Raw genomic sequence first — 12,594 nt, 5'->3', positions numbered from 1 at the left:
GTTATTCTAAACGACCTAGAAGAGTCACAATTGCACTGGACTAACTGCAGTGCAATATTTTTAATATTGCATCCTATTCACAGCAATTTTTTTAATATTGCGGCCGGCTCGTTATAACCACTTGATTGCATCATATATTTTTGATCAAAACCTGTGGAGGTTTCTAAAGCGAATAAGAGGAAACACAGTCACAGCGAAAACGACCTAACGGACGTCCATTAAATAAAATGCGTGCCCGGAATGGCGGCGTGGCCAAGCGGTTAGGGCGCCGGACTTGAAATCAGGAGGTCCGGGGTTCAAGTCCGGCCTCGGCAACGCTTGTAAATAGCCAGCTGGTTTGCCTCCTACCAGAAGGGATTTTTAAAATGTTATGTTCGATTTGATTATTAATATTTGTTTCCCGTCATTTTTGAGTGGAATGCCTGTAAACTAGCTTTGGGTAGCTAAGTACATTTCCACTATAAACAAAGCAGCTTTTTTACACTATCAAAGAAAAGGGGAACCCATCCAGAACAAAAGTGCGGCAGGCGCAAACTTGGTTGATAAAACAAAATGATATAAGGAAAAATCCACGAGTGTTAGAAACCAAAGGGGGCAAAGCGAGAATGGTCAAAAATAAATAACAAGAGAAATAAAACCTAAATCAGTGGACGGAAAAGCGTCAATGAAACAACTAAGGACAGGAACGGGGACAAAAAGCCGCTAGGTAACAAAATATGCGAGTGGGGCGACAACATTGAGAGATACCTAAATGACAAAACAAGGCAAAGCACGCAGTAAACTAAAGAGTAGGCCATAAATGCGAAAAACATAACAAAAATAACAGAAACTAAACCCCGAGCAAGAAACGAAAACGTCTAATAGTACGAGCATAGCTACAAAAATTAAGCAGGGAACGTAAATATCTAGCCAATTTGAACTTGGGCAACCGCGGCGCCCGCCGGCGCTCAAGGTTGTTGCGCTTAGGCTTGAGTTTGTTGTTCTTCAGCTTGAACTTGTTGGTCCTGCACTAGCTTTTGTGATGATGCCCTTGACCCTGAACTTGCATCGGGGCTAGCCAACGCCTCAACATAAGGCTCTGCTATCCCTTGCAACAAGAAGCTCAAAATGACCAAGTGCATTGTGTTATACACACATACTTATACACACTTTGTTATTATCAACATCCGTCAATTTAAATAATGTCCATTTCCGCCCACAAATAGGAGGTGCTAGTCGAGGCGGGCGGAGATAAGGGGTACAGCAGTCAATGATAAATAAATGTACAAACGAAAATAAATAACATTCACAAAATCAATCACAGGTGCATGTAAGATACACATGTACGACGGACATATAGGTAAAGTTTTAACACTTTGTAATTATCAAGTTTTTACAATGATTGAATAGTGTAATTATAATTAATACCACTGCTAGACAATACTATGTTAATTTCATTGTTCGCCTAAAAAAACAACAATGTGAAGGCGACTGAAATCGTTGATTTAATGGAGAGGGAGAACAATAGTATATTATGAGGGTCAATAGTTATAATAGATGATTACTTCGGCAGTCGGTGCTATGAGAGATATTGCAGCCAGCTTCGAGCTACGCCCTCAGCTGACTGCAATATCTCTCATAGCATCGACTACCTCAGTAATTATCTATTAAACATTCCCATTGTTGAAGTATCATGCATTTCCTTCGAGTTTGCTTTTGGTAATGGAGTTGTTGTTGTTGCTTTTCATGTAAATGCCAACAAAGGTTTACAAAAACTTCACCTTTTTTCAGATTACCAGGAGAGAGATGAAACGAATAATCAGAGAATACAGGAACTAGAGGAAGAACTCTCAGGTGAGTTTCAATAATTGATAGTTACTAGGCTTTAAGTAAGATGTCCCTGTTCACCCGTAGGCCATCTGACCGAAACACAAAATAGTCCATTTACATGTCTTCGGCCAACGTTTCCCTATTTCCTTGCTATAAACGAGCTCACAGAATACCATTCTTCAAATAGAAAATCAGGAAATTTTTTTTTCTTGATACAATGCATTTAATGCTACGCGCGCTGTGATTGGTCGTTGCCCAATAACCTATTAGAGTGTATATACGCACGGAGACGTCACGGGAAAATTGTTTTCTTTGTTTGTCGAACATGGCGCACGGTTTTGAAAATGTTTGCGGGATTATCTAGAATTGAGCAGCTGAAGGCCTCAAGAAAAGTTTAGCAGGAGCTGTTTACAGACAAGAAAAAGAAGAAGCCAAGGCGAAAGTGTTCTTGTCGATTTGAAAATGCCTAAACCGGAACAAGTCTTCAAAACAGCTGTTATCGCTACAAAAAGGCTCACAGTTTTAAAAATATGTACTCGATTATTCTGCTTTGAGCAAGTGATGGCCTCGGAAAAACATTAGAGGAAGCTGTTTACAAGTACGATAAAGAAGAAAAGAGGAAGCCGACACGGAATGTAGCGTTGGTGACTTTGAAAATGCCTCAACTGGCACAAATCGAACAGTCAAGCGCAAGTTTGTCGTGTTTCCTTTCTGTTCATTGTATAAAACAAATAGATTTCAAGTTGCCGTGCGTCTGTTCTGTAATAGATCACAGAAGACGTCAAAATGTGGTAAGAACATCAGTGACTTTTTTGTTCTTACTACATTTTGACTTCATCTGTGATCTATTACTGAACAGACGCATGGCAACATGGAATCTATGTGTTAAATTGATTTTTCAAGTTCTGGTTACACTGTTATGGTGGAAAGCATCAGCGTTGTAACTTCAATTTTTTCGTTCCCAATGCATGGGTGGACGAAGTTCAATTGCATTGTATTCCTTTAACCCTTTGCATACCAACAACGTATGTTTGCGTCGACAACACCGTTCTTGCTTCTATGAATTGCCTCTTGGTTAACTGAAGCCACAACGTCATGATAATGTGTGAATGGCACCAGCTGATGTATATTGCCAACAACACACCCAGCAAACCGACTACACCTCCCGATTTTCGCTGCATATCACCGTTCGTTCGGCAACAAAGCCCAAAATGCCAATTTTTCGGCCAAATAACAACCACAAAAATTACACTTATTTATCGTCAATTTTTAATCTAAATAATTTGTCAAAAATGAAAAGTCTACATTTACAGCGGACCTCAAAGTCAGACCTAGGTATCTATCTGACTGGAAGTTTTCCTATGAACGCTTTCCGAGGGCTATACTTCAGCCATTTTATCAGACCCAGTCTTGCGTATCTCACGTTGCCTGGTTCACACCCGAAAAGAATTCTGGGTAATTCAGCCATAGCGCGAGCGTTGAACTCCTGCCCTATCCATTTCAAAGTTTTTTTTAGAAGTGTCGATCCACCCAGTATTACCAGCAAAATTTCGAATCCATTGAATATTCTGCTTCTCCAAACTCGCCCAAATTGCTTTGGTAGGTCCTGGAATCCATCCACAAAACGGCCAGAGAGACAATTTCACTCGTGGGCCTCCATGTCTGCTACACAGCATGTTTGGCGACTCAGTAAGCATGAAACCACCTCTCACCTCTGTTTTCTTTCAGAGGCTTGCCTCTACCCGCATTCCAGCTTAATGATGCCAGAATGGGGGTTTCTGCAGAGCAAAATAGCTCGAAAAACACTTATAAAGCGATGATTTGCCAGATTCGTGCTCTTGCACTCGCTCAAAAAAACAACAACCGTCACTTGCATCACGTGATAATTTAGCCTGAGCCCACAGTTTCTTAAGACCGCAGATATTTTAATTTCATCTCCATTTACGGAGAAATTAAGGGGTTCAGACAATTTATTGCCAAAATGTCATTGAAAAATAGCACACACCTGGTATTTAAAGGGTTACGAGCGACTGTCCCTAAGACCTCATATTCAATTTCAATCTAAAAAATAGATTTCTCTGGGAACTATTCCATCAACTTCTCTTGGCAAGTAGGTAACAAATATGAAATACTTACGGAGAAATTTAATTTTCTTATTTACTATAATTATTCTTTTTTATTCGAACTTTTCGCACCCCGAGCTGTCCTGTGTTTGTTGCTAACTCTAGCAACAAACCAAGAAATGAGATGAATGAAATGAAATGAATGAGAAGAGCGAAAACGAAACAACTAAGGACAGGAACGGGGCCAAAAAGCCGCTAGGTAACAAAATATGCGAGCGGGGCAAGAGTAGGCCATAAATGCGAAAAACATAACATAAAAATAACAGAAACTAAACCCCGAGCAATGGACGAAAACGTCCATAAGTACAGCGCATAGCTACGAAAATGAAGCAAGGAACGTAAATATCTAGCCAACTTGAACTTAAGCAACTGCGGCGCCCGCCGGCGCTCGAGGTTGTTGCGCTCAGGCTTGAGGTTGCTGTTCTTGAGCTTGAACTTGTTGGTCCTGCCCTAGCGTTTGTCCTAATGCCCTTGGCCCTGAACTTGCTTCGGGGCTAGCCAAAGCTTCAGCATTAGGCTCTATTACCCCTTGCAACAAGAAGCTGAAAATGACCAAGTACATTGTGTTATATACACACACAATTATATACACTATATTATTATCAACATCCGTCAATTTAAATAAGGTCCGTTTCCGCCCGAAAATAGTAGGTGCTAGTCTAGGCGGGCGGAGATAAGGGGTACAGCAGTCAGTGATAAATAAACGTACAAACGTAAATAAATAACGTTTACAAAATCAACCACTTCAGTAAATGCTGAGTAAATTCAGCTGCGAAACTGTCATGTACACAAAAGCCAACAGCACTTTTCAAAGGTGCATCTAAGATACACATGTACGACGGACATATAGGTAAAGCTGTAACACTTTGTTATTACCAAGTTTTAACAATGACTGAATAGTGTAATTATAATTAATACCACTGCTAGACAATACTGTGTTAATTTCATGTTTCGCATAAAAAACAACAATGTGAAGGCGACTAAAATCGTTGATTTAATGCAGAGAGAGAACAATAGTATATTATGAGGGTCAATAATTGTTATAGATAATTATTTCGGCAGTCGGTGCTATGAGAGATATTGCAGCCAGCTTCGAGCTACGCCCTCAGCTGACTGCAATATCTCTCATAGCATCGACTACCTCAGTAATTATCTATTAAACATTCCCATTGTTGAAGTATCATGCATTTTCTTCGAGTTTGCTTTTGGTAATGGAGTTGTTGTTGTTGCTTTTCATGTAAATGCCAACAAAGGTTTACAAAAACTTCACCTTTTTTTCAGATTACCAGGAGAGAGATGAAACGAATAATCAGAGAATACAGGAACTAGAGGAAGAACTCTCAGGTGAGTTTCAATAATTGATAGTTACTAGGCTTTAAGTAAGATGTCCCTGTTCACCCGTAGGCCATATGACCGAAACACAAAATAGTCCATTTACATGTCTTCGGCCAACGTTTCCCTATTTCCTTGCTATAAACGAGCTCACAGAATATCATTCTTCAAAGAGAAAATAAGGAAACTATTTTTCTATCGGATTTTTCAAGTTCTTGTTACACTATAATGGTGGAAAGCATCAACGTTGTGACTTCAATTTCCTTGTTCCCGATGAATGGGTGCAGGTGGTTTAATTGCATTTTATTCCTTTAAGCCTGCCGCACACTTGAGGAAAGAGCTCACCAAACTGCCTTGCGAGACATCGCGAGGCAATCAGCTGAGCTGTTTCCTTAAGTGTGCGGTTGAGTTTTCGTGAGAAATTTAAATTCCTTATTTTGTTTATTCGAACTTTTCGCACCCCGGGCTGTGCGGGCTGTGCTGTGTTTGTTGCTAACTCTAGCAACAGACCAAGAAATGAGATGAATGAGGAGGTTTTGAATGGTCTGTTTTTTCCAAAAACTAACAGCTGAAGTCTTGAAAAGTTCACGATCCCGTGGGTTTCGAGCGCAGCCGGGCAACTTAAAGCCCGAATCCCAAAATTTCAAGAAAATTAAATTTCTGCGTTAGTATTTCCTTTGTTTACCTACTTGCCAAGAGAAGTTGAATATGGGGTTTCTTAGGGATAATCGCTCTTAAATTTAATATGACAGATCTTTTCAATTTGTTTGATCAGATGCCAGTGTTATTCTCGTCACAGGTCACCATGTAAGCGTGATATAAGAGTTTGTATGGCGTTAGAACAATAACAACAACAACAACAACAACAACAACAACAATAACAACAATATTCCCACAACAACCCACAAAAATTATAATAAAGTCTCAAAAAGCTTACCCGGTGAGTTTTGCTGTGTTTTCAAGGGTTCTCAATGCTTCCAAACGCCGTTTTGAGTGGTTTGTCTCTCAGCGGCTGGTCCACGTGCATCACTGTATTATGTTAATGACAGGATTGGAAACTTGTGTGGTTTGTTGCGTGCCAAAGGTTTCCCGTGGATTTCCCCTGTTGGGCACATTTTAGTACTAGTGCCTAGTTTTGACCGTGAGTTTGCCATGACATTTCAGGGACTGACGGCTCGATCGGGGGCAAAATTAGCGCCTGATTTGAAATGAACTTTGTTTTTAACGAAGGCTTGTGTCTTAATAAATGAACTTCTCCAAAAATAAGCTGCCAGGGAAGGACCACACATCATCCTTCTTGACATATGGTGAGGCAGGTAAGCGAGTGTTCAAGTTTCAAACAAATTGTAACGAGTTTCTTTGAAGTGCTCTCCTCAAATGACGGGTCAAATTTCATTCAAACTCGACTTCTAGTTTCCAACCTTGTCATTAACATAATTCAGTGATGCACGTGGACCAATCGCTGAGAGACAAACCGCTCAAAACGGCGTTTGGAAGCAACGAGAAGCTTTGAAAACACAGCAAAACACACCGAGTAAGCTTTTTGAGACTATTATATTTTTTGTGGGTTTTTGTGGGAATTTTGTTTTCTAAATTTCGATGTAAAATTTAACGCTATACAAACTCTTATATCACGCTTGCATGGTGTGTCACATACGCTTTGGTGACCTGTGTTCTCGTGCGAGAATCGGTAACAAAAAACTCTTTATCCATTTATCTCCTCCGCGTTTGAGTTGTTGAACAAAAAAAAAATCTTGAGATTTCTCCATTCCTTAGTTCTTTTCATTCTGAGTATTCAACAATCTCATTCACGAGGAGCGTTCCTGTATTGACGTGACATCCCTATTTTCCCCAGTCTTCCGTCTTGCTTCATATTTCACGGTACCAAGCCGGTTGTGAAATTTGACACATTTTTACGCCCTAAATGCGTAATTGATAACAATTTTGAAGTTGTAGTTGTTGTTAATGTAAATGACAACAAACGTCAACAGAAACTTCTCTATTTTTTATTTTTTATTTTTTTAGATTACCAAGAGAGAGATGAAACGAATAATCAGAGAATACAGGAACTAGAGGAAGAACTCTCAGGTGAGTTTGAATAATTGATAGTTACCAGGCTTTAAGTAAGATGTCCCTGTTCACCCGTGGGCTATCTGACCGAAACACAAAATAGTCCATTAACAGGTCTTCCGCCAACGTATCCCCATTTTCCTGGCTAGCAATGACCTCACAGAATATCATTCTTCAAATAGAAAATCAGGAAACTATTTGTCAATTCAATTTTTATCTAAAAAAAATAGATCTCGCTGATAACTCTTCCACCAACTTCTCTTGGCAAATAGTTAACAAATATGAAATACTAACGGAGAAATTCAATTTTCTTAAAAATTTTTTATTCGAACTTTTCGATTGTATGCTGGAAATTTCTTAGCCCACAGTTGTTATGGCTTCCGCTAGTTTACAAGTTTTGCACTTTATTTATAACGCGTTTTCCATCTTCAAAATCCTTACTTCGCTTGATTCTACTTTACGAAAGCATTTCTTACAGAGCCGTGACAATTCCTTGGGAAAGTCAAGAGTGCTCTCCAACAAACCGCAAACTTAAGCTTTCTAATCTCCTCTATTTAGCAATTGCCAGGTGTTCTGGTCGCTTAACTTAAAATTTACTCCGTACAAAGGGCAGTTTCCATTTTTGCCTACAACTGCTAGTTTTACTGGTATCCGTGGAAAATTGTTCTTTGAATTTGCGATATCGTTGAGGATTCCGTGGTAATTTCACACATCGCCCTACCGCAGCTCCTGTTTTGCACGCAAACCGGTTTGCGAAGCTCGTGTTACATGTGGCTAAAATGCACTCGTTGCCAGGAAACACTAGCGCATTGCGCGACAGAAGATTCCTCGGAGGCCGGCAAAGGTCTCTTTCCCTTCGTGCCGTCAGAGACCTCTTCTAGCAGGGAAGTTAAATGCCTAATTAATATTCTCATTACTGAAGTATCTTACATCCGCTTCGAGTTTGCCTTCAGTGTAATGAAGGTGTAGACGTTGTTTTAATGTAAATGACAACAAAGGTCAACCAAAACTTCACTTTTTTTCAGATTACCAGGAGAGGGATGAAACGAATAATCAGAGAATACAGGAACTAGAGGAAGAACTCTCAGGTGAGTTTGAATAATTGATAGTTACCAGGCTTTAAGTAAGATGTCCTTGTTCACCTTTAGGCCATCTGACCGAAACACAAAAACTCCGTTAACAGGTCTTCCGCCAATGTTTTCCCGGCTGTTTCCTTGTTAGGAACGACGTCACAGAGTATCATATCAGATCAGGAAACTATTTTCCGTTGGATTGGGCAAGTTCCAGTTACACTATGTTATAATGGCGGACACAAACATTGTTGTTGCAGAAAAGATATATCGCACAGACAAATCCCGGAAAAATTTCATGGAATAGTTTAGGTCCTAAAAGTAAATCTTTGGTTTCCTCTAAAATTGTAGCGGAGCTCAGAGAATTAAGCTCAGAGAATTTGGAGGAAAGCTATAAATTCATGTACTCGTTGAGTATGTCAAGAAACGTGGAAAGAAGACAAAGGGAGACCAAAAGAAAACGAAAACGCAGGCGAAGAATAAGCAAAGTTCAACGTAAAAGACAGCGACTAACGAATGCCAACCGTTATCCCCCTATTTTCTTCATGGATACCAAGAGCACTTGCTAAGTTATGGGAGGCCAAATGTAGCAATATTCAATTCGTCTAATTTTATATTCAGTTTTGTGTTATATATTCAATTATGTGTTTAATATTCAACTTGTATTCAACGTTCAAAACGTTATTTAACATTCAACTCTCCATTTAACATTCAACTATACATTTATCATTCAACTATTGATTAAACATTCAATTCTTCATTCAACATTCAATAGTTCATTTAACATTCAACTACTCATTCAACATTCAATTCTTCATTCAACATTCAACTATTCATTCAACATTCAACTATTTATTGCACATTCAATTCTTCATTCAACATTCAACTATTCATTTAACTCACTTTGACTTTCTTGAGTCCTCACTATTTCTTGTCAGTGTTAACGTCAGTCCTCATACATGACGTACCTACCGAACGCCTTCTGGATAGTCAAGCGGTCACTCCTTCCCGCGTTAGTTAAGTCATCGAACTAGAATGGAGGAAAATCTACATATATTATCAAACTGCTTGAATCAGGCAAGCCAAGTAGTACAGGAGCTTGCTACAAAAAGCGGCAGAAATGTTGTTGCTGGTGCTACTTTTGACGAGGCTTCGACAAGCACAAATACAGCCATGATATCGGTGGGACAAGCTGTCACTAGAGCTCGAGCAATGATGCGCCAGTCTACCGCCAGAGGATTGTACTCACGTTTGAACAGTCGAGAACGTCTTCGAGCCTCTTTGTCCACTAACTCTGCTCCCGTTAAGTCGAAGAGAGTGAAAGTTGAAACAAAGAAGGTATTTGAATTTGTGTTGGTGTACAGACAGATTTAATGTTTAGAATTCAGCCTTAGTGGAATTCCAATACCTTGAAAACCGAAGAGTCACGCTGGAAGTTTCGTTCCATGGGGAAATTGCTCATGATGCTGGGGGTCCTAGGAAATAAGTTTTTCGACTGTTTCTAAAAGAAATACAGCAAAGCCTTTTTGGAAATGGACTTCATGATGAGCTCATGGCCAAAGAATACGAGTTTGCTGGAACTATTATGGCCTTGAGTATTCTTCAGAACGGACCCATTCCACGGTTTATCCCTGAAGAAATTCTGCAGGAGATTTTTTCGAAGGGCCCCGCAAGGCCATGCATTGCAGAGCTTCGGAAAGGATTCACGAAAATTGGTCTTTATGAAATTCCAACAATTTTACCGCTCTTTCTTCATCTGCTGCGTCCAAACGAAGCAAATCAACTCTCGAGACGCCAGCTTGTTCTACTCCTCCAGGCATCATTCACAAATGTACACTAGTATGAAAATGATATGTATGCTGCATTCTCAAAGTATGTACGAGAAGCTGCGTGTGGAAGAAGGAGTGTAATCACTCTTGGCAGCATTCTACAATTTGCAACAGGGCTGGATGAAGAACCACCCCTTGGATTTGAACTACAACCTAGCATTCAATTTGTTGCTGCAACTAATAAAGAGCTGAAGTGGTCCTTTGTCCCAAAAGCTAACACATGTAGTAAAACAATGTTTTTACCAAGGGGCTCCCATTGTCTTCCTTTACCAGCTGAGGAGGACCTTTTCCAATACCTACTTTGGACTTGCATGAGGCAAATGTATGTATATTTGTAATTGGCTTTGCTAGCCTAAAGAACCTTTGTCTTATGAGCCTGCTGAATTCTTCATTTTACCCGCAAAATACGCCGCAATGCCCGATGAAATTATTATAATAGTTAGTTAGACTACATTAAAATTTACAATACTACACACAAATTCCTAAGACAATAACTGCTAATAATTATACTAGTGACATTTTTTGACTGATAAAAATACGACGAATTAAGACTACAAATAGTTAACAATATCCCTAACGAATTTAGATAATGAAAAGAAACGATTAAATTTCTACATGCAAAGGAAACACATAAAAACGAATTTAGAGAATGAAAAGAAACGATTAAATTTCTACATGCAAAGGAAACACATAAAATGAAAACAACGAAAACATGAATAATAGGAATTTTTGTGACAATCGGTTTAATAATGTTTTAGTGTGTGAACTCAGGAAATTTAGTAAGCAGCACAAGATTTTGTACTAAAGTTGTAAAATTTTTGTGAATTAATCTTCAGAGTGCTGAGGTAAAGCTTATCATATAAGAATGTAACACAAACATGACTGTTGACTTCCAGCAAGAAAAGATTGTGAGCCAGAAGTTACATAAAAAGGATTGAATGTGAATGCAGAGCATCCTCAATTAAATTGACTTGCCAGGATTCAAATATTCAACTGATCCGTTGCCATGGGAGCAACAATGGGAAATTTTACCATAAAAACACAAAGCCAAGGGACATAACAGTAAATTTCTGTAATGTTACTGTTTTGCAAGGAGAAAGCCATGAAATAACTGAACTGCAAGCTGCAATCATGGTTATAGGTTTAGTATTGCAGCTTGTTTTGTGTTTTGCTCTGCAATGTTATTAGGTTAAAACAGAATGAACATGACAGCAGCAACAAATGTTTCATGGTTTTCTTAGTTTAATGACTTTAACATAATTATAGTGCAATACTTACTAATAAAAGTAATTTGATGTGGCAAAAATGGTGAAAACCACTTTAAGACCACAATGTGCAGTATCTAACATGAGTATTTTAAGCTTTAACCTTATGTGGCTTAACAGCTGGGTTTTGAGAATGTTCCAGCCACAGGGATGCGGCTGCCTGGCAACACTGGAAACCCCCAGATATTACAACATAATGAGACTAATCTTTAAGCCTTGCCAACAGCAAAAAATATAAATGTGAACATGCATCTGCTTTTTGCAGTCTGACCGTACATTAACACTGTCATATAAATGGAGTTTTCTTAAAAATGCCTATCTGAGAGGATACAGTGTAAAGCTCTTTCCACACTAGGAAACATTAACAATTTGTAACCAGTTTACCCAGATCTGTGTGGACAGAGTCTCAGTATGTAGTAACGTAACATAATGCCCTATGTGGTAACACTTCGGTAAGTGCAGATTTTCGCTTCTCAGGGATATCTAATCATTTGCTAGGTCCATTATATCCCTGACCAGGTAAATATCAATACCCAGTTGTGACTCCTTTAATTTCTATCAGCTAGCGAATACTTTTTGCGTCACTTGTTTGTTTACTACTTATTTAACTTTTATTTTAGTCAATTTGTAAACACCAAATTTATTTGTATTTAGTTTATTATAGATATACCTACCCGCCTCGACTAACTTTAGCTATTTGCGGGTAGGTATATAACCAGCTTGTAACTGTGTGTTTTAATAAAGTGTTAAGTATTGTTGTTAGTTGTGTGGACTGCATTGTGTGTGACCCCTGGCAACAAAAGCCTGGTAAAAAGACTGGTAAGCCTGGTGAAGTCTGGTTCAACCAGGCTTAGCAGTCTTTTGGTTAGAAATCAAGTCTGTTTAAGAGTCTGGTATGCCTGGTTTTACCAGACTTTTTTGGTTAGCTTGGTAAAAAGTTACCTAAAAAGCCTGGTAAAGCTGGTTTTGGCACGCAAACTGGAACCTGAAAAGCCAGGTAACATTGGTTTTACCAGGCTTTCAGGTTGAGTGTGGTTAAAACACCGTACCTGAAAAGCAGGGTTAGACGGGTTTTCCCAGACTTTCAGGGTAAGTG

The 12,594-nt window shown here is 39.1% G+C and overlaps 1 protein-coding gene and 1 pseudogene across 12 annotated transcripts in view; both read left to right on the top strand.

Moving 5' to 3' along the window:
• The window catches only part of LOC146487530 (caspase-7-like), a 42,191-nt gene that overhangs the window by 17,366 nt on the left and 12,231 nt on the right, over positions 1–12,594 (top strand). For 3 of the 12 annotated variants that reach the window (XM_085084070.1, XM_085084119.1, XM_085084079.1), the window contains 3 exons: positions 1,771–1,833; positions 5,214–5,276; positions 8,360–8,422. The gene's annotated coding sequence lies outside the window, so the exon portion shown is untranslated. Of the gene's footprint in view, positions 1–1,673; positions 1,834–5,213; positions 5,277–7,289; positions 7,353–8,359; positions 8,423–12,594 lie in introns of those variants that run through there. The other 9 variants (XM_085084115.1, XM_085084109.1, XR_014856809.1 and 6 more) reach the window with 7 other exon arrangements.
• Positions 9,440–10,763, top strand: LOC146487532 (uncharacterized; annotated as a pseudogene).

Source organism: Pavona decussata, unplaced genomic scaffold (assembly GCF_977016875.1).
Source record: "Pavona decussata unplaced genomic scaffold, jaPavDecu1.1 SCAFFOLD_15, whole genome shotgun sequence".
NCBI lineage: Eukaryota > Metazoa > Cnidaria > Anthozoa > Scleractinia > Agariciidae > Pavona > Pavona decussata.
Note: the sequence above shows the minus strand (reverse complement) of the source record. Positions and strands in the feature narration are given on the sequence as shown.